Source organism: Ochotona princeps, chromosome 1 (assembly GCF_030435755.1).
Source record: "Ochotona princeps isolate mOchPri1 chromosome 1, mOchPri1.hap1, whole genome shotgun sequence".
NCBI lineage: Eukaryota > Metazoa > Chordata > Mammalia > Lagomorpha > Ochotonidae > Ochotona > Ochotona princeps.
Window position 1 is genome coordinate 131,780,171 of NC_080832.1, and position 23,972 is coordinate 131,804,142.

General features: G+C 48.1%; 1 pseudogene; it reads left to right on the plus strand.

The window, feature by feature from the left end:
• The first annotated feature begins 1,196 nt into the window (after positions 1-1,196).
• LOC101523902 (BRD4-interacting chromatin-remodeling complex-associated protein-like) lies at positions 1,197-10,950 on the plus strand (annotated as a pseudogene).
• Positions 10,951-23,972: the final 13,022 nt, after the last annotated feature.

Genomic DNA, 23,972 nt, shown 5'->3' on the forward strand with positions numbered 1-23,972 from the left:
AAATCCAGTTCTTACAGTTTGAAGGATAATTTTACCAGGCACCAGGAGATCCTAACTGCCCACTGTCCAGTCTGACTCCCCACATACTCCTCCAGTGCTTTTATGCACGCAAGAGCCCTCTGCTTGTTTCAGGGCAGGCAGGCTAGGACAGCCTCCCCTTTCATTAGGCATGCCTGCCCCGCTGCCATGCTTGTTGCTTAAAGGCCACACCAGCTCTGGCAGTGCCCACCATATCCCCAGCCTGCCTCCTGGTGGCTATATGGCCAGACCTCCTTAAAACACCCTGGACTTCTTTGGCGTGATCTCACTTGCACCCCGTAAACATTGCTAGTGCTTCAGGACAGGGGCATTGCCTTTGCTAGTCTTTTCAATTATTTACTCCACTCATTTAAAACACATAAGTGAATAAATAGTATAAAGTTATGTTCACTCTGCTGGTCAATAAGACATTGGAAAATCCTGGAGATAAGTTTTGAGTGTAACACATGGGAAATCGATATAAAGGACAGCACCTCCAAATACAACAGAGAAGCAGGGACTGTGATGAAGGACAGTGGACAGAATTGGCCATCAGTGACTCCTGCAGCTGCAGCTGCTCATATCTAACGTTTCCCCCTCGTATATGTGCCAATTCTGGGTGCTGCTATGTGAATTATTTCATTTTTAATACTCACAGTAACTGCATGAGGCCAAAACTACTTATTTTACATCAAAGAAATACAACTTAAGGCACATTTTTTTTCCTAGAAGAGACCAATAAAGATGTCCACATCCCATATTGGAGTGCTTGGGTTTGATTGCATGCTCTGAATCTAGCTTGTTGCTATTACACACTCTGGGGAGGCAGACCCAGTTTTCAAAAGTTAGCTGCTGGGGGGCTTGGCAGCGTGGCCTAGTGGCTAGGGTCCTCGCCTTGATCCCATATGGCCGCTGGTTCTGGTCCCGGCAGCTCCACTTCCTCTCTGTCTCTCCTCCTCTCAGTATATCTGACTTTGTAATAAAAATAAAATAAATCTTTAAAAAAAAAAGTTAGCTGCTGGGCCACACACCCAGATTGAGTTCCTGGCTTTCAACTCTGGCCAGCTCTGGCATGCCAGTCATTTGAACAATGAGCCTGCAGGTGCAGGAACACTGTTGTATTATTTCTGTCCACCCAGCAGCTCCTGGAGGAGAATGATCAGCTCATGCACTGCATCATGCAGTACCGGAACAAGGGCCAAGCACACAGGTGCGTCCAGTACCAGCATGTGTGACATAGAAATCTCACTCATCTAGCTACCATTACAGATGCCAGGCCAGCCAGTACTTCAAAACCGGAATAATCTTCCAGTTGGCTATTGTGGAAAAAAACCGATATAATCCCTCTCCTACAAAATGGACACGAGATCTTTACAAATTCAACTACTCAGAAGGTGAATGAAATCCCTATTGTAAAAATATGAAGAAGGTTAATAACTTAACTATGTTTTCAAAGTAAACATGGATTTTCATAATCAAGCAGTACTCTCAAGAGTTTGGCTCAGATGTCATCTTTCCTGAAACGAAAGTTTGCCTAACAGACACGATGGGCATCTTCAAGGCCACATTTTTGTTGCACCTTAAGAAGTTTCAGCTGGGTTTGTGTGGTCAGACTCTGGCCTTGCCAAATGCACATGCCATTGTGCCCTCAATCCTGCCAGGTCATAAATAGCCTCCCCTGCTTTCATGTTGCTTTGAAATAAAGCTTGCTTCTCCAGAAAGAAAAAGAAAGATGGATGCTTTGCCCAAGGTATATAATCAGTAAGTGGTAATGTGAAATTCCACCATTAAAATTTCATTTTAATCCCAACTTTACACTACTTTCTAATCACTGAGAGCATCAAAACAGTCACATCAAGCAAAAAGGCACACCCAACACACACACATAGCTATTCTGAAGTAACATCCAGACTGCAAAGACCAAGAGATCAAACAACAAGGTGACGTTCACAGTACATTTGTTGATAAGAGAACAACTACTGGGTGGGAGACTCTGGAGGTGCTCCTGGCTCCTGGCCTTGGATCAGCTCAGCTCTGGCTGTTGCTGCCACTTGGGAAAGAAAACCAGTGGATGAAAGATTTTTCTTTCTATCTCTCTTTCTCTCTGTAATCTGACTTTCCAACAAAAACAAATGTTTAAAACAACCACCACCAGTGATGTGACTGGGATTCTCCCACAAAACACACACACACACACACAAACGCAAACACACAAACACAAACACACATAAAACTCACACATACACACACTACATGATTCTCTCTGTTCCATATCTTGCTACATCTATTTCTTTATATATATATATACATATATACATATATGTATATATATATATATATTTACTTACTAAAAAGTTTGACAGATAAGGAAACACATTGATCCAAAGGGCTCGAATGGAATGGGAGAACAGTTACTTGTATTTCTTCCCTGTTGTAGATGTGCACATCACAAAGACCCAGACTGGACAGCACCAAGCGGCCCATCAGGCTCTGTGTTGGCCCTTCTTGTACTGGCACAGCACTACCCACTATTACCGGAGACTTTCAGGGAAGTTTAAAATAACAGCTTCATTTTTTGTTTGATTCTTTATTTGTTTGTTTAATGGTATCTTGAGAATCTGATGTGTGGGTCAAAGAACTTCCTCTTTTATTTAAAATTTTATTTATTTTTATTGCAAAGTCAGATATACAGAGAGGAGGAGAAACAGAGAGGAAGATTTTCCATCCCATGATTCACTCCCCAAATGACCACAATGGCCGGTGTTGTGCCGATCCGGACCCAGGAGCCAGGACCTTCCTCCAGGTCTCCCACACACATGCAGAATCTCAAGGCTTTGGGCCATTTTCGACTGCTTTTCCAGGACACAAGCAGGGAGCTGGATGGGAAGTGAGCTGCCAAGATTAAAACCTGACAGCATATGGAATCCTGGTGCATTCAAGTTGAGGACCCTAGCTGCTAGGTCACTGCAAAGGGGCAAAAATAACAACTTTTATACAATCCCTCTGAGCCTTTACTAATCCTCCAGCAGTCTCACAGCCACAACCTTCTGCCCACCCAGCGGCGAGTTCTGGGGTTTTAGGGCTATGAATGGCTGCCTAGGTACCTCCATGTTCAGGCCACTGTGCTTCTGGGTTGTGAATCAATCCTGAAGACTCCCAACCACAGAGTAACTTTTCACTTGAAGGTAAGTGAGGGTACTGAGACCTGGTAGTTTGGGGAAGAGAATTAGATGATCTTCATGGGGTCAGACTGATATACCAGCCTCCTTTAAGTCCTGTGTAGAACTTACTATCACCGAGCAAAGCTGACCACTTACACCAGTCCATGCAAAAGCTAAGGCTGGGGGCTTGTCTAGTAGGATCAGATCCAAGTAAAGGAGAGATTCATGGATCAGGAGACAAGTCACATTAGGCAAGGCCAGGACATGAAGTAGCAAATGAGAGAACCATTTCCAGGGATGGATTCTGTGGAGATGTGTAGGTCAAACCCTGTGGAAATACTAGTCCCACTGGTTAGCTCAAGAGTTGGGGTGGTGATGGACTAAGCTAGGTGTGATCAAGGAGTCTGGGCTAGTAAAGGCAGCAGCACCCAAATCTGCAGCCCAAATAGGGTGTGGGGTATGCTGGGCTGCAACATTCACTAGCTCATGCAAGGCCAAATGGAAGGCCAGACTACGACCAACACTGGCCTAACACCCACTGGCATGTATGAGAACTGGGTCTGGGAGTGGGTCAAGTGGAGGAACTTAGAAACTACCCTGGTGGGTCATAGCTCCTGCTGGTGAACACATGGTCCAGGCATGGGGGTCCGACAAGCTGGGCAAAGTAGCTCCAATGGCTGGATAATGTGTGGATCGGTAATGGGACAGTATGGACTGGGCAGGGCTGAGCAATCCTTGTTTAATTGTATCTTGAGGATTGTTCACAAGCAAAACTAGAACTCAGGATGGAGCACAAGTCATGCCAAGCTAGGCTCTTACACCTACTGGTCTGCATGAGCCAGGGATGCTAGGCCACAGCATCAAAGGCAAAGGCCAAGACAGGTGAGAGGCTATGCCAAGCTGAGTCAGAGCAACCACTGGCATGTGCACAATTTATAGCTGGGAACAGGCATGGTGGGGGAGCTTAGGGGACACCCTAGCTGAGTTGGGGGTCCCACTGATGAGTGCAGGGGCTGGAATGGGGAATGCATTCTGGTCTGCCTGCAGCTGCAGTCTTCCTTGGCACAAGTGTGGACTGGGACGGGATGCACCAAGCTGGGCCAGACTCTAGCACCGTGTGATGTTCTGGAGGACCAGGGTAGCTGTGGGAGGAACTAGGCTTGGTCTCAACCCCTACTGAGCCATGTGTGACCTGTGTTTGAGTATGGATGAGCCTTGGCTGTGCTAAAACATCCAACAATAACCAGAATGGGTTGAAGGCCAGTCAGGAAAGGCCACTCTTCCTGCTAGGACATGAGGTGGACTGAGTAGGGCTGGCTTATGGACCAACCAATATATGCAAAATCTGGCATTGGGAGAGGTTCTGATGGAGGAGCCTGGGCAACTCCTCTGTCAGGACACAACCCTGCAGGTAAGCGCTATAAGCACAAAAGGAACAGGCAAGGGAAAGGTACCCACCAGCATACATTTGGCATAGGTCAGGGGTGGAACAGGCTCAACCAGTTCACATCACCGCTGACAAACCTGAGCAACAGAACAGTGTGGGTTAAACCAGTGATGGCCGCAACACATACCAGTACACATTACAGCTGGAATTGGGGATGGGCCGGGCTGGGCAGGTTACAGCATCCTCTAGCAAACGATGAGGTGAGGACGGCCATACCAGACTCGGCCACAGTACTAGTAGAAACCATGGATGGAGGGGTAAAGCTGGTAGGGGGAAGGTGGAGGGCACCCCTGCTGGAACACCTCACCCATTGGACAGCATGAGTTGATATCAGGCAGGGCTATAACACCTGTGGGCCTCATGCGAGCCAGATCAGGGAACAGCCACGCTTGATTGACTGTCCCTACTGGGGCAAACATAAAGCAGAATAGGTGAGGGTTGGTTGAGCTTTACAACAGCATCAGATAGCAGATGCTGGCACCAGTGGCTAATCTGACAAGTTAAACTACAGAACCACCTGGAGTGTACATGATCTGGGAGTGGGAGTAATTTAGGAGGGAAATAGTGGTACCTCCCTCTTGGGCTACCACTCACACTGGAGAGCATGAAAACCAGCACTGGGGCAGGGGTGGTTGGGCAAAATGGCACCCACCAGCGTGTGTGTGGGCTGGATAGTGGAGCTGGTTAGGTTAAACTAGGCTTTAACGCCCACTGGCATGTATGAGAGCTGAATTGGATGTGGGACAGACTGAACTAGTCTGCTGCATATACTGGCAAGCATGGGAAATAGGGCAGTGGACGGGTCTGATGGGGGTTATTGTGGGGGGGCTCCGAGTAGGCTGCAGCTCCCACTGGTTTATGTGAGAGCCAAGTGTGTGCTGGGCAGAATCAGGCTGGACTGCAACACCCATTGATTTCAGTGGAAGACAGGGCTGGAAACAGAACTGACCTGGCAAATGCAACCATAGCTGATTGGAGCAATGGACAGTAACGTGCCCTGTACTTGCAAGTACACACAAGAATATAGTCCAGGATCACCTCAAAATTTCTTTGGGGATTTCACCAATCGAACTGCCAGACTCAGAACCCCACCAATGAAGAGAAGTGTAGGTTCCATGGTCTGCATGGAGTGCAAGGGCCAGAGCCTAGCCTCCTCAGAGGCTCAGACGGAGCAGTGGAGAGCATAACCAGGTACACATGGAGGATATAGCATTCTATGGGAACCTGCAGAAGATACATGGCACCACAACAGAGGACACACGAATCAATCAACTACCCCAGCCATATGTTGGCTGGGAAAAACTGGGCAAATAGAGACTCTAAGATGAACTATGTCAATCAGGAGATTCTGTAGCGACTTCATTGTGCTTAGAATGGTGAGATTGAGGCCTGTCACAATGGCCTAGTGGGTAAAGTCACCGCTGAGTGCTTTGGGAACCCATATGCTTGCCGGTTCTAATTCAGGCAGCCCTGCTTCCCATCCAGCTCCTTGCTTGTAGCCTGGGAAAGCAGTTGAGGATGGCCCAAAGCTTCGGGACCCTGCACCCATGTGGAAGACCCATAAGAGCTCCAGGCTCCCAGCATGAAATTGGTGCAGTACTGGCCATTGTGGTCACTTGGGGAGTGAATCATTTGATGGAAGATCTTCCTCTCTGTCTCTCCGCCTCTCTGTATAACCGTCTTTCCAATAAAAAATAAATGAAATAAATAAAATAATAATAAAGAAATAAACATTAAAAAAGGAAAAAAGAATGGCTTGATTGGCCGCAATTGTTAAGTGTTGAACTATCGAAACCACTTGAGCAAGACCCTCGGAGCATGCTCCATGTCAGAGACCTGGGATAGGTGGGAGGCTGAGTGGGGCTTCTCCCTTTATCTCCCCCTTTGCCCAGATACAGAAAAAAAGAGAATGTGGAAATAATAGTCTCGATCCGAGAAGTGATGACCTCCTGGGCAATGCCGGCGAGGCCCATGATGCCTTCTATGAAGGCCCGGGCCTGCACCTGCAGGAAGCTTCCTTCTGGTAACCATCTGAACCCAGAAGCCAGCTAGCCGGCCCTAAGCGTGGACCTGGACTTCCTGGAAGATGACATCCTGGGCTCACCAGCCACCAGGAGGTGGGGTAGAAGGCAGTGGGGGCACCGACCAACCCTGTGAAATCCTCCAGCAAAGCCTGCAGGAAGCCAACATCACCGAGCAGACCCTGGAGGCCAAGGCCGAGTTTGACCTGTGCTCCTTCCAGCTGCCCACCCTGCAGCCAGCAAACGCTGGGGCCGGCCCTGCCGGTGCTGCAGGCACTACTGCCATGGAGCCCCAGGTGCTCTTCCCTGGCAGCTCCGACATGCTGGGGCTGCAGGGCCCACCCACCATGCTGACGCACCAGGCCCTGGTGCTGCCCCAGGACGTGGTCAACAAGGCCCTGTGTATAGCCTTTCCTGTAGGCCGTTGGCCTTGGCAACGTGACCCTGCAGCCAATTTCGGGCCTTCAGGCCCTTCCCAATGGCAGCCCTGGGAGTGCCACAGCGGCCACACTCGGCCTGGTGCCCATCCAGGTGGTCGGCCAGCCTGTCATGGCACTCAACCCACCCACCTTCCAGTTACTGGCCAAGCAGGTGCCCGTCAGGGGCTACCTGGTATTGGCAGCCGGCCCCTCAGAGCCCGTGACACTGGCCTCTGCTGGCATCTTCCCACAGGATCATCCAGAAGAACCTCCCAGCTGCCGTGGCCACCATGCTAAACGGGAACTCGGAATTCGCTAACGCTGGGGCAGTCACGGGCACAACTAGTGGGGCAACTTCGGGACAGCCACTGGTGGTGGCTCCGGGCCTCGGCATGGCACCACTGGTCCCAGCGCCCAACGTGATCCTGAATGGTACACCCATGCCCATCCAGCCCAAGCCAGCAGGGGTGCTGCACCCCAAGCTGTACCTACTGACGCCTAAGCCCTTTGTGCCCGCCGGTGCCATGCTCACCATCCAGGGCGAGCCAGGCTCCCACCCACCACAGCCCAAGGCACCACAGAACCTGACCGTCATGGCAACTGGCAAGGTTGGCCAGAATGTGGTGCTGTCAGGCTTCCCAACGCCCACCCTGCAGCCCAGCGTCTTCAAGCAGCCACTGGCCACTGCAACTGGGGTGGTGCCACCACAGCCACCGGACGCTCTGAGCAAGCCCATGAGCGTGCACCTGCTGAACCAGGGCAGCAGTATCTTCATCCCTGCCCAGCACAAGATGCCCGGCCAGAACCAGTTCCTGCTGCCTGGTGCCCCCACCATCCAGCTCCCACAACCACTCTCAGCCCTGCCAGCCAATGTGGGCGGCCAGATCCTGGCTGCCACAACCCCTCACTCAAGTGGACAGCTCATCGCCAACTCCATCCTCACAAACCAGAACTTGGCGACCCCGATGAGCCTGGGCCCTTGGGTGCACACAGCACTGCCACACACATCCTCTCAGCTGCGCCCATCCAGGTGGGCTAGCCCACGCTCTTCCAGATGCCTATGTGACTGATGGCAGGCAGCCTGCCCACATAGAGCCAGCCTACAGCCGCGGGACCCAACACCACCATAGTCCTGCAGGGCATCACCCTCCCTCCCAGTGCCATGGCCATGCTCAATGTCCCCGATGGGCTGGTGCAGCCAGCAGCTCCTACCACTGCTGTGGAGGCTGTCTCCTCCACCACCACCACCAGGGAGGCCACCCCACCAGCACCCCCTGCAGCCAGTATGCTGCTGCCCCTGGGCCTCCAGTAGGCGCAGGTACAGAAGTCCCCCCAGGCCATGGCCACTCCAACCACTGCCCCACCTCAGGCTAGCACCCCACAGCCCAGTCCAGGCCTGACATCCAGCCCAGAAAAGATGGTGCCTGGGCAGCAACCATGGCCATCCTCACTCAGCACTCCCTACAGATGTTCCTGCCCCAGATCCCGGCAACCACTTCACTGTCCACTGAAGGGCCCCGGTCCTTCCTGTACCCCTCCCTACCTCACCAGGCCCCAATGGGAGACAGCCCCCACCTGACCTCCCCACATTTGGCCCCGCCTCCCTCCCGCATCCTCCAGACCCCACTCTCGCCCCTCTTCCCAGCCCCAGAGCATGTCCCATCACCCCTCTGAACCCACCCTGCACCCTTGTCCCCCACCCAAGACCCCACCCACCCTGCCAGTCATCTTCGTTATCCAGAACCTACTGGGCATCCCCCAGGCTTCCAGCACACCAGCCCCCACCGTCACCAGCCCCCAGCCTCCTCTGCCAGCTGAGGGGCCACTGCCTCCCACTCCCCATCCCACCCCTGCCTCCACCGTGGCTTCCTCTGAGACGTCCATCAGGGTGCCCACCCCATGCCATCTGACTTCCAGCTTCAGTTCCCGGCTTGCCAGGGACCCCACAAGTCCCCCACAACCCCACTAAGCCTCCGCCTGGTCCCCAAGCCAGTGGTGCCCCCGCTGCCAGCCCCACGGACCTTCCAGATGGTGGCCGCCCCCTTCCTGACTCTGCCCCAGCCAAAGGCCCTGCTGGAAAGATTCCACCAGGTACTTTCCGGAATGCTCCTCCAGCACAAAGCAGGTGTTGCTTCTGCTGCCACCCCATAGGCCCTGGCCAGCCCCACGACCTCCGTGCTGGTCAGGTGCCAGGCCCCCTCCAGAACTCCTGCCGCGCCCAAACATGCCCTGCCCCCGCATCCATGGCCAACACAGGTCTCCCTCCTCTGCTCCCCGCCGAGAGCAAAGCTTTTGCCAGCAGCCTCCCAGCCCTGAGTGTGACCAAGGGCCTTGTACCTTACCTACAGCTGAAGAAGGCCCCTGCACTGCAACCCAGCAAGGAGACCTGTTTCCTGGAGCATTTGCACAAGCACCAAGGCTCCATGCTGCACCCCAACTGCAAGACCGCCTTCCTCTCCCTGCACAATGACCTGCAGTGTCTGCTGCCCAACCACGTGTACCAGGGCGCCCTCCCCTCCCCCAGCGACTACCACAAGGTGGACGAGGAATTTGAGATGGTCTCCACCCCGCTACTGAAACGCACCCAGGCCATGCTCAATAAATACTGAGTCTTGCTCCTGGAGGAGTCTCGGAGGGTGAACCCTTGGCGGAGAAGGTCATGATTAACCAAATGTTCATTCAGGAGGAAAAGACCACCCTTGCCTTGGAGAAACAGCTGGCCAAGGAGAAACCCGATGAGTACGTGTCTCCCTCGCGCTCGCTCAGTCTCCTGGTCCCCGCCTCTTCCAATGGCCATTGGCTGTCCAGCCACGGATACACGTCATCCTCCACCGCCTCTGCCCCACCGCCGTCGCACCTAACCACCAGGCTTGTGATCCAGCATGGCGGGGCTGGTGGATTGCCTTCCGTGACCTGGGCGCGGGCGTCCTCCTCCCTGTCCTCCTCGTCGTCTGCTGCCTCCTCCCTGGACGCCGAGGAGGACGGCCCCATGTCCTCCTGCAGTCTCCGGCTCATCAAGACCTAGGAGGCATGGAGCCGTCAAGTTCAAGATCAAACAGGAGGCCGGGCCTCAGCAAGTTGGTGCACAACACGGCTATGGACCCTGTGCACCAGCCACCCCCTGCGCCCCAGAGTGCCAAGCCTCCGCAGCGCCCACCCCAGCCACCACAGCCCCGGTCGGCCAGATGAACTGCACTATGGACCACTCGCCACCACCAGGACCACTCGCCACCACCGCAGCGCCACTCGCCAGGCCCCTAGGCCCGCGCCAACCCCGGCCACGCCTGCTGCTAGGCAAGAGCTACTGAGAGCATGTGGCCACCAGTGACACGCCCCTGCCCGCCAAGGTGGACAAGGCCACGTGTGGCCTCAGGCACAAGCTGGCGGCCATGGAGGATGAGCTGTACCAGTGGCTACTTAAGGGCACCACGGTGCCACCCGAGCCCGCCCACACAGCCACCAATGCCCAGGGTGGGGATGCGGGCTGGGAGGCCCCCACGCTGCCACCCGCCAAACAGCGCAAGTCCGAGTCCCCAGACGTGGACTAGGCCAGCTTCTCGAGCCACAGACCACAGCACGACACTGTCATGGAGCACTTGCAAAGTGCCATTGACAGCATCCTGAACCTGCAGCAGGTGCCGGGCTGGTCACAGGGTACGCCAGCACCTGCCGCCTTCCCACCAACCCTGAACCGGCCCGACGCCCACCCACCCTCCAGCTTCAATGGTGGCCTGGGCCACCAGGACGTTGAACAGATTAACAGTGGGCAGCTGGGACTGCCCATCCAATGTCAAATGGGGTGGGGGGTCCTCTGCAGTCCCAGAGGGCCGCCTGGCGGAGATGCAGGAGTGGGGTGCGCACCTGGGGAGGGGGCCAGAGGGTGACGGCCCCTCCTTCTCTCCCTCCCCGTAGCCCCCAGTGCCCATACCCACCACAGCTCAAGGAGGGCACCCACAGCAGGGAGGTCCACCCTGACCGCTCAGCAGCCCTAGAGGAAGCCAGAGGTGGGTGGGGCTCCAGCAGGGTTCCTCCCCCCCACCTCTCCCTGTGTCCTCCCCGCGACCCACGCAGCCGCCACTCACCCCTCTGCTGGGATCCCAGTGCAGCCACCAGAAACCTGGGTACTCCCCGCCCCTCCAATACACACACGCCCACCTGTGTGGACAACTTTCCTCTGAAATCCGGGAGACAGAACTAGTACTGTAAGACAAATTTTTTGTGCTGTATTTATTGTTTATAACGATTTTTTTGAAATTAGTATTCTTGTAAATTAAAAGCCGATCTTTTAAAAAAAAACTGAAAAAATAAATTAGAAAAAAATAAAATGAGATGTGGGCATCTAGTAGAGTGGATGAGAATCTGGTTAGGAGACGCTCACCCTACACTGGACTTCTGTGTTTGTGTTATCTCTCCACAACAAATCCCATCTCGCTGTTAATGCACTCCCTGGAAGCAGGCAGGGAATTTCTCAAGTACGTGAGGCATCGCACCTGCTGTCATGGACACGGATTTAGTTCCTGGCCCTTATTTTTGACCTGACCTTGTCACAATCTCGAAGGACTTTAAGGAATTAACCAGATGGTAGATCACTCTGTCTCTATGACTTGTACAAATGAAATAAATTAACAAAAATTATATTAAAAATAAGAGGAAAACATTTTTAAAAATTTATTTATTTTTATTGCAAAGTCAGATATACAAAGATTAGGAGACACAGAGAGGAAGATCTTCCGTCCCATGATTCACTCCCCAAGTGAGCACAATGGCCTGTGTTGTTCCAATCTGAAGCCAGCAGCCAGGAACTTCCTCCAGGTCTCCCACACAGGTGCAGAGTCTCAAGACTTTGGACTGTCCTCGACTGCTTTCCCAGGCTGCAAGCAGGAAGCTGGACTGGAAGAGGGACTGTCGGGATTAGAACCTGAGAACATATGGGATGCTGGTGTGTTTCAGGCAAGGACTTTAGCCACTGCGCCAGGCCCGAGAAAAGTAATTTAAAAACAAGAAGTGGCATGGCTGTTTGGTGCAGCTTTTCACACACAATTTGGAGGACCACATGCTTCTTCCCAGTGATTCTAAATACAGCAGCATACTATGTGAGAGAAAATCTCACAGAACAGCAAGGGAAGGTACACACCGACTGGCAGTAATCAGGACAAGTTAATGCTTCAGTATCAGTGCCCAGCCAGTGGGAACTACTACTTAGCAATGTGATCAGAGATCTCAGTTAACACTACGTGAAGAAAAAAAGTCAAACCAAGTCCTGAAGAAACACAAAATAAGTAAGTGCACACGTGTGGGGAGCCATGCAGTTGGGTCAGATGGCATGGGTGTGTGATGAGCACTGCTCCTTGGTTAGCAAGGTTACGAGGAGTTTCTAGCAGCGAGGCAAGGCCAGGCGGAATGTCTCTGGTCACCTCATTGCTGCCTCACCCCATTGTATGGACACTCAATCACCTCTCTGATGTTTCATAGAATTCTCCTGAGGGTGTTGTTGTTTTTCTGCCAATGTGAAGTGATTCCTGTAACGGGTATGACACCTCAGATTGATCAATCATGATATGCTAAAAACATCTTTAGCAACGTAAGGCTATGACACACAGCTAAAAGTATACAATAGTACAATTGCGCCCACAATGTCTCCAAACATCCTGTTATGTGCCCACTTTTGTCCTGGAATTTGCCCTAGTATAAGTAATGTTTTCCTTAAGAAATGGCTTGATAATATCTTGCAACTGATGGCAATAATGGAGGTACAAAGAGTTTGTTTACCATGCGCCTCGAACTGTTACAACACATGATATGACGTATTCTAGTTTCTCACCATAGAAAGCAAAAGTATATGCGGCATCTTCTAAAGGGAAACAAATGTGAACCCCCTCAAAGTGGTTTAAAATCTCTATCTTATATTGGCACTTATGTTTAGGGAAAGAAATCAGTTTATAAAAACTTTTGTCTTATATTGGCACTTATATTAAGGGAAAGAAAACAGTTTATATAGATAAAAGGAAGTTTTTTGTAAAGGCCCTCTGTAGATTGGCTGAGCTGCCTTGATCCCTTTCACTGCCCTTTAACAAAAGAACAAAAAACAATTGAATCAGCACTAGGTGAAGGTGACAGTAATTAATGCATGACTTGATTATAAGATTTAGCAAAGAATCTATGTTATATGCTTTTATAAGATCCTTTCATTTATAATCTTTTAATTCAATAATCTTTTAATAATATTTTAATCAATCTTAGTTTGTGTTTAGTAGAAATTGATTTTGAGTATAAGTAAACTACTTCTCACTATGTAACTGCATATGCTGCCAACCGTGGAATTCCTGGCTTTAGCCAGGTCACTGCAGATTTCAATAAGTAATGGTTTGCCAAAAATGTTTTCTTTAAAGTAAATAATATGTTTTAGGATTGTTTTTGCATTTTTTAACCATGATGTAAAAATGAAACAATTGGATATTGTGCAAAAGTTTGTGATGATTTGTGCATAAATAAAGAAGGCAACTTTTCTGAGTTGTCCATTATGAGCATCAAGCCATAGTGGTCCGTGTCTTATCTTTTCCTCTTACAGTCTCACCGATCCACGCATCCTTTGCAAGCTCTCAGTCAGCTAGAGCTGGTCTCCAGCACACACGGAGCAAATCTTAGACTCCAACCCTTCTACCTTAACAATACTTCATACACCTTCAGAATTTATCCACAATTTCTAACCTAAGAACATTGACCCATATGGAAAACACATGACATAATTAGCATATGAGAAATAAAAAGGAACAAAAATATTGTCACCAGTATCAAAAGCTAAAGCAGGGCCCAACCCGGTGGCCTAGCAGCTAAAGTCCTCGCCTTGAACATGCCATGGCACCATATGGGCGCCAGATCTCATCCCGGCAGCCCTGCTTCTTATCCAGCTCTCCTCTTGTGTGCTGGGAAAGCAGTCAAGGGTAGACCAAAGCCTTGGAACCCTGCACCAGCAAGGGAGACCTGGAAGAGGCTCCTGCCTCCAGTTTTGAATTGGCAAGGCTCTAGCCATTGTGGTTACGTGGGGAGTGAATCATCAGATTGAAGATCTTCCTCTCTAACTTTTCTCTCTATATCTGTGGGACACCCAGAAGAAACTGTAATTTCCTTGCTTGTGTAATAATTTAAAAAAGGAGGAAGAAGAAGAAGAAAAGAATGAGTGCTTCTATAGTTAAAAAAAAAAAAAACAGAAACAGAAACTAAAGCAAAGGCCAGCACTGTGGTATAATGTGTAAAGCTGCCAACTGCAACACCAGCCTCCCATACGGAATCAGCTGTTCCACTTCCAGCCCAGCTCTCTGTTCATCTCCTGGGAAAAGCAGTGGAAGATCATCCAAGTGCCTGGGCCCTGATCACCCACATGCAGGCTCGAGGACTCGGCTTGGCCCAGCACTGGTTATTTTAGGCATCAGAGTAGAGAGCCAGTGGATAGAAGATCTCTGTCACATTGTATTTAACTCTCACTGAAAGTAAACAAAGAAAACATTTTTTTTAATTGTATAAAGACATATTTAATATTTATTTATTTACTTGAAGGCAGGAATATCCATCTTCTGGTTCACTCTTTATGTGGCAGCACTTTCTGGGTCAAATCACAGAAAGGAAATTAGAGCTTCTTCTTTCTGGGTGTCCCACAGGGGGGCAGGACCCAAGCATTTGGGACATGTTAGGCTGCTTTCCTAGATTTCACAGTGAGGAGTAGGACTGCAAAAAAGCAGCCAATCTTGAACCCATTTGCAGGTAGCACTTTGATTCACTGTGATAACACATTACTGAAAAATACAGTTTAAGCAAACACAAACATCAATCATCAGACAGTACTAGAATTTAGTCACCTCAGGGGATGGAAATTCAAGGAGATCAAGGCCTGAACTGACAAGGGTTTTTTTCTTCATAGGTATGAAGTTTATATTGCTTCCTGTCTTACTGAAAACTTGGCAGAAAATAAAGTTGTCAATAATTTACTTTTCTTTCTCTGAGACCATTAAAATATACTCAGGTTTTGTGACATCCCAATCAGGGCACAGCAGTCCCGCCTAAGTGAGCAAACTGGAAATCAAAGCACTAGGACATGACAGAGAATGAGCTCTGGGAAGCAGCCTGCTTACACTTCACAGGGAGATCCACACTCAGCAGCTTCCCCACGTTCCCAGGCCTTGGGGATCAGGCCTGAGGACACAGTGCCCAGGGGGGCTCACTGCACTCATGGAGGGAATCCTAAGCAGCCAGAAATGTGCCAGTGTGGATGTAGAAACTCGTCACAGCCAGCAGTGTCTCCTCCAGCAGCTTAGCTCTCTGATGCAACCACGCATTTAAGATCAAGTGAAGGCTGTGACCTCTGTGATTTTTTTTTTAACACCAGAGGTGTTATGTTTGCTTAACACAAAATTACTACCAACAACTAATCACACATAATTCAACTATTTCATCATCTGCAATTAGGAGAGGACTCAGGATCAAGGATCAATCTCAAGGTGCAGGTTAATGTTAGTGGATAGCAGGTGTCAGCTCCTCAGGTCTTTTGTCCACTTGAAGAGGTTAGGGGGGCCAGCCTAGTATCCTAGTGGTTCAAATCCTCCCCTTGCAGGGGCCAGGATCCCAAGTAAGTTCCAGATCCAATCCCTGTGACTCCACTTCACATTTAACTACAAGCCTGTGGCATGGGAAAGCAGTTGAGGACATCCCAAAGTGCTGGGGACCTTGTACCTGTGTGGGAGACCAAGTAGAGGCTGTGGGCTCCTGACTTTGGATCAGCGCAGCTCAGGCCTTTGCAGTCCCTTCGGGAGTGAATCAGTGAACAGAAAATCTTCCTCTCTGTCTCTCCTCCACTCTGTGTATCTGCTTTCCAATAAAACTAAAATTAAATTTAAAAAAGATGATTGTCCCAGATATTGAGCACAAATGACACTAACTTTTTATTAAACCAGTCAAATACACTTTACATTTTTTTTTACCCTTTCTGCCACCAGAATTAGACCACTGCAATATTTCCCGAGATAATTTATGAAACCAGTCACAAATACACTCACAAATTGATAAGTGCTCTAGGTCACAAAAATTTCACCTTCACAAAGATTCTTTGTTGGTACAAATTATCCTCTGACTAAACCAACTTGTGGATGCAAAATGAAACTGCTGTGCATCCCAAGCTCACTACCCTAGGCTCTACCTGGTCCATTGCCAAGGCTTTACTTCCTAGGTAGTCAAGGCTGAAATGACACAGAGTGCATCAACCATTTCTTTAGCTGATATTAAGGTGTCACCAAGGAATTGAGCCTGGGATAGGCAAAGAAAATATTAATGCTGCAAAGAGTTAGCAACATAAACTAGATGGAACCCAACAAATGCCCTCCAGTTTTAAGTTATCAGCTGCCACTCTAAGTGGCAACCTTCAATCTACTGCTATCTTTCAGGGGGAATGAGTGATCCAGAACATAAGTTAGTTATGTTTCTTTCTTACAAAGTGTTTTGTGCCTGGTGCACAGGCCTTAGCAGCTAAAGTCCTCACCTTGAGCTTGTCGGGATCCTATATGGGCACAGGTTCTAATCCCGGCAGCTCCACTTCCCATCCAGCTCCCTGCTTGTGGCCTGGGAAAGCAGTCCCAAAGCCTTGGGACCAGCACCTGCGTGGGAGACCTGGAGGAGGTTCCTGGCTTCCAGCTTTGAATTGGCCCAGAATCGGCCGTTGCGGTCACTTGGGGAGTGAACCATTGGACGGAAGATATTCCTCTCTGTCTTCCCTGTCTGTATATCCAATTTTCCAATAAAAATAAATACATCTAAAAAACAAACAAACAAAAAAACAAAAAAACAACGTTTTTTGAAACTCAGAAAACCAACAAGAGTGTAGTGAGGACCCTGTAAATGTTTCCTTGGGGGATCGTAAGTTGTGGACGTTCTATAAATTGCATGCATTTAAGTTAGGTAAAAGGAGTTGTACTAAGATATTGAAGTTTAATTTACTATTTTTCCTATGCACTGTGCAGAATTTTTCATCCATGCTTTCACTTTCTATATGCCTACAACAGCTACAAGACCAAAAATAAGTCAGGTTTTAATACTGGTACCCAAGCCATTGTCTGTTGCCTCCCAGCCTGGGCATTGGCTGCACACTGCATTTGCACAGAAATGAAACCCAGGCATTCTGATGGAGACACAGGAGTCCCAATGTCATCTTAACCACTGTCACACACACCCACAGGTCAGGGATGCCTTCCTGTGCTGTGTCAGGTGGGCATTCACTGCTTTTATCCCATATCTATTGTTCACAGCTAACAGTGCTCCTAAGAGCTAATGCTTATTTTGTGACTCAAAAAAAAAAAAAAAAAGGACAACTCACTGAATTGTATCTTGGAGGAAATAGTGACTCCTGTTGTGATGTTTCAGGGCAGAGAGCAGCACTTGGCATCCAGGCAAGAGTTCTGGACATTTAGGTGTTTATCCCCTGCCTTAATGCTCTCTGTTGAACCTGACTTATGCCCTCTACAACTCATGGGGACATTTAATCTAATTATGAGAACTTAAGAAAACACATGACAACATACCAGAAGCCATCAGGATAAATCAGTAGTGCTGCCTTAACAGCTCCTTCCTCAGGTTCTTCTAGAGAAGCCCCTGTGTGTGAGTCCCCATGCACTCCCTTGGCTTGTCTACAAGGTCGCTGTGCCACCCCAGGCCTCTGCCAAGCACAACGCCAGCACCACCTGCTGCCCCTCAACCTTGGAGCAAAACTCTGAGGAAAACAAGGCTGTTTGTTCTAACTGCTGGAGTCTGTGCTGGTCTGGTGTCAGCAACAAGAAAACTGCCCCAGACCCCAGTGAGGAGCTTCACTGAGGACTGAGCTGGGGGCTTCAGATGCTGTTGCTCAACTCAAAATCAGGACCAAGTTAAAAAAAAAAATGTATTAAAGTGGGAAAAAAAAAAGGAAGGCAGGAAGGAGAAAGAAAGAAAGAAAGAAAGAAGAAAGAAAGAAAGAGGAAATGAAAAGAAGAGAAAAGAAAAGAAAAGAAAAGGAAAGGAAAGGAAAGAAAAGAAATCCTGCCCAACACGAAGGTCGAACTGTCCCTGGGCACTCCCCCCTCCTCACTGCACAATGGGTCCTACTAGGAGTCCTAGTGTTCAGGGTCAGTGCTGCAGAGTGAGGACCCCAAGGTCCCCCTCCTGGCCCCCACCCGCCCCGGAGCCTCAGGAGATGCTCTCACACACTCACCCTTCCCAGCTTCTGATGAGTCGGGGGTCCTGCAGAGGCTTCTGCGAGGAGGGAGCTCAAAGGGCAGCACTGGCTCAGCCACCTGCGCCTCTCCACCAGCACAACCAGCATCGCGGCTATGGTGGCGCCCCACAACAACCTCCTGTCTGCTGCCACAGAGGCTCCTGGGCCCGCGTGATTGGACAGCTCCCAAGACCTTGACTACGCATGACGTCAGACAATGAGCAGCCAATCAGCACCACAAAGGTTAGAAGGTGAGTCAAGTAGGATTCTGGAGGGAGGGGGAGTGAGGGGCGGGGCTTCACCTCAGGCTGGAAGTGCAGCTTGAGCCTTCCAACAGCAGGGGCCGCTGTCGCCTCTCACATCAGTCCACCTCTTGGCCTCTCCTTCCCTCTCTGCTTCCATGTTCAAGTCTGAAAACACAGAGATGTAGGACAATAATCTCGAGTTACCCCTCATTTAATGTTCAATAGGTTCTGAGTATTTTCTTCTTGTATTCGCTTTTTGCTGTTAGGTCATTAGACACCGTAAAATACAGAGCAGAAATATATTTGTTAATGTAGTGTATTGCTGGGTTTTTTCCCATTAGTTCATTTCACTTTTTTTTTTCAAAGATTTATTCATTTTTATTGGAAAGCCGGATATAAAGAGAGGAGGAGAGACAGAGAGGAAGATCTTCCGTCTGATGATTCACTCCCCAAGTGAGCTGCAACGGCCGGTGCTGTGCCAATCCAATGCCGGGAACCAGGAACCTCTTCCAGGTCTCCCACACGGGTGCAGGATCCCAAGGCTTTGGGGCCGTCCTCAACTGCTTTCCCAGGCCACAAGCAGGGAGCTGGATGGGAAGTGGAGTTGCCAGGATTAGAACCGGCGCCCATATAGGATCCCGGGGCGTTCAAGGCGAGGACTTTAGCTGCTAGGCCACGCTGCCGGGCCCTCATTTCACTTTTTAAAATGCAGATTAAGAAACAAAGCAAGAAAAAAACTTTTTCCGAATCAACCTAGCAAAGGAAAACTTGTGGTGATATATATAATTCATATTATATCTATATTTCCTATTTTATCCACTATATGTATTTCTGTAACTCGGTTTACACAATTTGTTGTTTTGGTTTCCGTTTTAAAACATCTTTTTAGGGATGTTTTACAAATTTTTGTGGGAAAGTCATACATACATAGAGGAGGAGGAGAGACAGAGAAAAAGGTCTCACATCCGCTGATTCACTCCCCAATCAGCTGCAATGGCCGGAGCTGCGCCAGTCTGAAGCCAGGTGCCTAGAGCCTCTTCCACTTCTCCCACAGAGCTGCAGGCTTCCAAGGCTTTGGGCTGTTCTAAACTGCGCTCCCAGGCCATGACCAGGGAGCTGCATGGGAAATAGAGTTGCTGGGATTAGAACTGCTGCCCAAATGCAATCCTGGCACGGTAAGGTAAGGACTTAGGCCACTAGATTGCTGCACTGGATCTTATTTTAAAATAAATTCTAAGTATTTCATAATTTCTTCTCATAATCATGTGAATGATTACAAGTTTTATGAAGGAAATGGGTTATTTGCAAAGCATTTCTTAATGACTTTTACTATTTTTTATTTTGATGTTAATTAATCTATTTAGTTATTTATTTATTGAAAGACAGATTTACATAGAGAAGAAGAGACAGAGAGATAAATATTGCCTCTGCTGGTTCCCTTCACAAGTGGACACAACAGCCAGAATTGAGTTGATCTCAAGTCAAGAGTCTCATCCAGGTATTTTATGTTTGTGCGGGGTCCAAAGGCTTTGTACCATCCTCGACTGCTTTCCCATGCCACACGCAGGGAGCTGGACGGGAAGTGGCGCAGCTACGTGTGAACAGGCGCCGATATGTGGTCTCAGCACTTGCAAAGTGAGGATTTAACCACTGAGCCATTGTGCAGACCCCTAATTTGTGCTAATTTTGTTAATGGATTACCACAGTAGCTAGTTTTCAGTATATGCACTCACTCACTTAAGCCTGTGAATGGATCCTCGCCTACTGTGAGTAGCCTTGGAAATTTTACTGGTGTTGGAAACCCGGAAGAAGTTCCTGGCTCCTAGGTTAGTTTCAACTCAGCTCTGGCCGTTGCAGCCACTTGGATATTCTTTGTGCCTACAGCATAAGCTTCTTGTGTGTAAATAATAATCAATTGTGTGGCCAATAATCAATATTCCATCCACTCTCTCCCCTCTCTCTAAGTCACACTGTGCTCCACCTACTTCTCACAACTCACTCCTTCCTTCACCCTCCTCTGTCTGAAGTTCCCTAGCTGGCTTTCCTCACTGAGAATCTGAGGGGCCACAACCACTTCTCCCCCTCCTCCTCCATCTTCCTCTGCTTGAAACTGAAGTTTTTCCAAGGTTTAAGCATTTTCTTTTCTCTTTCGTACACTTCACCCACCCCTACCCCTAATCCAGAGGGATGGGATACAGGATAAGCTAAGTAACATCTATTTACAAACAAAACAAAACAAAATGTTACTTGCCAAGCTTGTTCAGTAACTTGCTAGAACAGAGCCCTCCAAAAGTAAAAAGCATTCAACAAGATTTTTACACCTCAAGTTTTGATTTAGGTCCCAACGTGGCAGTCTAGCAGCTAATGTCCTTGCCTTGAAAGTACCAGGATCCTATTTGGGCACCACTTCTAATCCCGCCAGCTCCACTTCCCATCTAGTTCCCTGCTTGTGACCTGCGAAAGCAGTGGAGAATGATGGCCCAAAGCCTTGGGACCCTGCACCCAGGTAGGAGACCTGGAGGAAGTTCCTACATTCTGGCTTTGGCTTGGTGCAGCACCGGCCGTTGTGTTCACTTGAAGTGTGAACCATCAGATGGAAAATCTTCCTCTCTGTCTCTCCTCTTCTCTGTATAACTGACTTTGCTTTAAAAAATAAAATAAATCTTTAAAAAAATTCTTTTTATTTAAGTGAGAAAAACATTTTCCCTTTTAAATTATTTCATTTTATGGCACAGTTTCATAGGCTCTGTGATTCCCCCAATCCCTCCCGAAGCCCTCCCACATATTGAATTTCTCCATATTGTTCCAGTAGCACAGTTCATATCCGGTCATGATTCCTTCATTATGGGCATCATCCATGCAGAGAGTCCAGCATCCCATTGTCCAATTAAATTCAACAATTTCATGAATGACCCTCCTTGGTCCAAAGGAAAACTGGCAGAGTATCATCCCATTCAATAAAAAGCCACTACACAATTTCAACAACATGAAGCAACATGGAAATTCACAACATCATGAAGTTAATTAACATGGTATTGAGTGACCAATTTATTAGAAAATGCAAGTTCTTAACCACACCCAGTAACTACTTCACTGGCATCTCAATTTTAGTATATACACAACCCGTTGCTATAAGCCTTAAAATAGTTATAGGGTACTATTCAGCTGTCTCGTGGCTCTTTTCATTTTTATATGTAGCAGCTTATAGTATTCAAGTGTTATTTTTACTGAACTTCGCAAAGTTTAGGATAGTCCAAACAGACTTATAACTCTCATTAGCCATATGTTAACTATTGAGCAGCAGAACAATATTAGGTGAGGTGTGCAGAGAAATCTTCAATATCTTAGTGAGGAGTAACTGATCTTTGTGTCCTACCTAGTAAGGTATATGGAAGTCCAAGCTAACTTTTTCCTAACTGTCCTAAGCTTTCCTTATTAGTCTCTCTCTGACTACCTGATCTAATTTGGTGGTGGGGGGTGGATTGTGGAGCGACCCTGATGGTCATTGCAAGAGAGGGTGGGGAGCCAAAGTTGGAACTAAGTAAGGACCAGAGAAAGCTCCTCTCCTAAGTCCCGATGGAAGTTTACTGTTCTGTTTCTGAGGACCACTCAGGGCTCCTGACTGTTATTCTGATTATGTTATATACTGTGAGGAAGGACCTGGGCTTCTTGCATCCAGTGTGGGAAATTCGATAGGGAATAGTTGACCTCAGAGTTTTTGGCCTTTGAGGGCACCCCAATTCCCTGTGATATCCTTGGCAGGTGGGATATAGTGCTTGGTGCCCATACTGATATTTCTTGGTGATGTACCAGGAGTCTCTGGGATTAGGATTCAAGCCTCCTCCTGTCCTCGTGTTCCACTCTGGGGTCCTCTCCTGATCTGTGCATATGACCTCCTTTTAAGAGGCTGTCAGGGTCACTCTTGGATCCCACTGTATGTCTTTATATTTTTTGCTAATGTCTAATGCAGATTCAAGTTTGCTGTCGGTAAGTTTCCTGTTTCAGTCTTGATAGATTGTACTTAAATTCTTCCTCACATATTCTAAGATGGTGGAAGATTTCTCTGCTCTCCTGAGCAACTGTGGATTAGCATAGGATATTAAAAGCTTATCAAGCATTTTAGTTCTTTTTTTCCTTGATATATATATATATATATATTTTTTTTTAATTTTGAATATTTGATTTATGTGTTACAATTTCATATAGACTGGGATTTGCCCCCTAAGTCCCACCCCACAACAGATTTTCCCCATTTTACTACAGTGGTATTATCCATCATGAGGAATTATAATTCCATCAGTCTCTTATTTAAGTGTATCAAACATTGCTGGCATAGACAAATGCAGACAGTACAGCATTCCATTGTCTATACTTGTCGAACAGTTTCTTTGGGAGTCCGTCTTTCATGTGGATGCAGGGATAAATGTTGCATTATACCCCCACATCTGGGTATGGTAGACCCCAGTATCTCATCACTATACATTTCCATAATTGAGAAACCATGAAACAAGATCATCAACCGGTATGAGCTAGAACAACAGCCTCAACAACAACAAAATACAGCTCCATGAAAAAACACGCCACTGCGTAGCCAACACATGGGTGACAAGAAGGAGATACAAAAGCCTCTTGGGAAAAATGATGCCACCGTATAGTCCGTGATCCAGCAATGAATTTGACAAGAGAAAAGAGATTATTTTTGCTGGGATCCCCTATGGGCACCAGTTCTAATCCCAGCAGCTCCACTTCCCATCCAGCTCCCTGCTTGTGACCTGGGAAAGCAGTTGAGAATGGACCAAAGCCTTGGGACCCGGCAACCCGTGGGGTAGACCTGTAGGAAGTTCCTGGCTCCTGGCAAAGCACCAGCCATTGTGCCAATTGGCACAGCACCATCCGTTGCGCTCACTTGGGGAGTGAATCATCGGGCAGAAGATCTTCCTCTCTCTCTCTCCTCCTCTCTGTGTATCTGACTTTGCAATAAAGATAAATAAATCTTAAAAAAAAAAAAAGAAACAGAGTATTTGGAATAATTAAAACTGAAATAAAAAACTTCAAAACATGTGGGATGCAGCCAAAACAAAACAAAACAAAAACAATATTGTCAGATTACTGAAGTTACACATTCCACACTGGTTTCCTTATATAAGAGAGAGCATATGGTATTTGTTCTTTTGTGACTGACTCATTTCACTGAGCATAATAATGGTCTCTAGTTGGGACCACCTAGTTGTAAATAGTATATAATTTCATTGTTCTTAATAGCTGTATAATATTCCATGGATTAGATGTACCACAGTTTCTTTAACCACTCTTTGAATGCGCATCTAGATTGTTTCCATGTCTTTGCTATTGTAGCTTGTGCTACTGTAAATAGGATTACAGATCCCCTTCTCACATGCAGATTTCATTTCCGTTGGGTATATTCCTAGCA